Source organism: Bison bison, unplaced genomic scaffold (assembly GCF_000754665.1).
Source record: "Bison bison bison isolate TAMUID 2011002044 unplaced genomic scaffold, Bison_UMD1.0 scf7180017864383, whole genome shotgun sequence".
NCBI classification, from domain to species: Eukaryota; Metazoa; Chordata; class Mammalia; order Artiodactyla; family Bovidae; genus Bison; species Bison bison.
In genome coordinates, this window is record NW_011494955.1 from 4,980,917 (window position 1) to 4,983,697 (window position 2,781).

The following is a 2,781-nucleotide window of genomic DNA, read 5'->3' on the forward strand; positions in this document are numbered from 1 at the left end:
CATCTCTCATGATGTACTCTGCATAGAAGTTAAATAAGCAGGGTGACAATATACAGCCTTGACGTACTCCTTTTCCTATTTGGAACCAGTCTGTTGTTCCATGTCCAGTTCTAACTGTTGCTTCCTGACCTGCATACAGATTTCTCAAGAGGCAGGTCAGGTGGTCTGGTATTCCCATCTCTTGCAGAATTTTCCACAGTTTATTGTGATCCACACAGTCAAAGGCTTTGACATAGTCAATAAAGCAGAAATAGATGTTTTTCTGGAACTCTCTTGCTTTTTCCATGATCCAGTGGATGTTGGCAATTTGATCTCTGGTTCCTCTGCCTTTTCTAAAACCAGCTTGAACATCAGGAAGTTCACGGTTCACATATTACTGAAGCCTGGCTTGGAGAATTTTGAGCATTATTTTACTAACATGTGAGATGAGTGTAATTGTGTAATAGTTTGAGCATTCTTTGGCATTGCCTTTCTTTGGGATTGGAATGAAAACTGACCTTTTCCAGTCCTGTGGAAGTCGGTCAGTCGTGTCCAACTCTTTGTGACCCCATGGACTACACAGTCCGTGGAATTCTCCAGGCCAGAAAACTGGAGTGGGTAAGCCTTTCCTTTCTCCAGGGAGTCTTCCCAACCCAGGGATCAAACCCAGGTCTCCCATATTGCAGGTGGATTCTTTACCAGCTGAGCCACATTTCAGGAGTGAACACTTTTACCCCAGGGAGTGGACTTTCCCCATTTTCTCCTTCTCCAATGTAGCTACTCATGAAGTTGGAATGCCAGGCCTGGAAACAGGAATTCCAGGAGCAGTCCTGGGAACTCTGCCTCCAAGAAAAGATCATCAGGTGTTCCCCTGGACATCCAGCAGCATCCATCAAGAAATCAAAATTTTGTACCTATAACAAAAATCATGGTTCCCATTAGACCATTACTCATAATAAATTTGAGTGATTAGCCAGAACACCTGTGGCCCAGAGCTCCAAATTTAGTATTCTGAACCGTTGGTCTCATTGTAAAGCGTTCATTTCCCTAGACTAGGTCCTGAAACTAGACACTGTTTAGATGGAACACAGCAAGACCTACCCTGGAAGGTGGAAATGTGGAAATCCTACCCAAAATATCAGGACAGATAGCAAGCACTCCCCAGATCCCACCCTGTATGGGACAAAGTTAACCACACAGGCTTTAGAAACAGCGCATCTTGATTTAAGGCCTAGTTCTGTTGCTCACAAACAAAGCAACCCGGAGTAGATTCCTTGTATTCTCTGCGCCTCAGCTCCTTGTCTGTGTTAGTTGCTTAGTCGTGTCTGACTCTGCGACCCCATGGACTGTAGCTCGCCAGGCTCCTCTGTCCATGGAATTCTCCAGGCAAGAATACTGGAGTGGGTTGCCATTTCCTTCGCCAGGGGATCCTCCCGACCCAGGAATTGAACACAGGTCTCCCACACTGCAGGCAGATTCTTTATGATCTGAGCTACCAGGTGTCAGAGGCTTGAGGGCTCAAACTCTCTGGAGGATCCGCACCCATCCATCCCCTGGGCTTTCTTTCTCATTCATTTAAGAGTCAGTCACTGTTGCTGAGGTCCCGAGTAAATCACCAGGCATTTTCCTCCAGGTACAGGAAGAGATCATTATCCAGGCAGGCCTTTTTCAGGGACTATCTAGTTTTAACTCTTCATGTCTTCCATACATTCCAGACAAAGAACCTTTGAGGCCCAGTCTGGCTTCTTTGATGGACCCTGCAGTTGAGAGAAAAGGCATCTGAAGTGAAGGGTGGTCTTTTGCGACAGAGCCCTTTACCTATGGAATCTGATGCCATCTCTAGGTAGATAATGTCAGAATTGAGTTGAGTTTTTGGACACACTGCTAGTATCCGAGAATTGCTTACTGATGTGGGGAAGCCTACACACACACACACACACACACACAAGTTCAGGAACCCAGAGGAACATCCCTGACTCGACAGTAGAAACTCCAGTCCCTCCATACACCCACCCCCCTTCCTTTAAAGCCTTCTGGGGCCAGTTGCCAGGAAATATCCTCAACTGGTCTGAGCCAGAGATAACAGCTTCTGCTGATGCTTCTGCCGGGACCTGTTGGGAGATGCCTGTCTGCATCCAGGACCAGTCGCTGCCCAGGTTCCATTCACTCCCCTGTGTCACAGTCTAAACCTTGCAGTGCTACTGCCGAAGCCTCTGAACCTGCTTTCTCCCAGTAGCCTGAAGTCGGGGACTCAGCTCTTAGGATTTCCTTGAAAAAGTGGGTAGAAAATGCATTCAATCATCTGTCTGCTATTTATCAAGCACCTGTTTTGTGCCCTTGGCCTGGGTCCTGAGTTCAGTTCAGTGTTCAGTTCAGTTCAGTCGCTCAGTCGCGTTCGACTCTTTGCGACCCCATGAATCGCAGCAGGCCAGGCCTCCCTGTCCATCACCAACTCCCGGAGTTCACTCAGACTCACACCCATCGAGTCAGTGATGCCATCCAGCCATCTCATCCTCTGCCGTCCCCTTCTCCTCCTGCCCCCAATCCCTCCCAGCATCAGAGTCTTTTCCAATGAGTCAACTCTTCGCATGAGGTTGCCAAAGTACTGGAGTTTCAGCTTTAGCATCATTCCTTCCAAAGAAATCCCAGGGCTGATCTCCTTCAGAATGGACTGGTTGGATCTCCTTATAGTCCAAGGGACTCTCAAGAGTCTTCTCCATCACCACAGTTCAAAAGCATCAATTCTTCGGCGCTCAGCCTTCTTCACAGTCCAACTCTCACATCCATACATGACCACTGGAA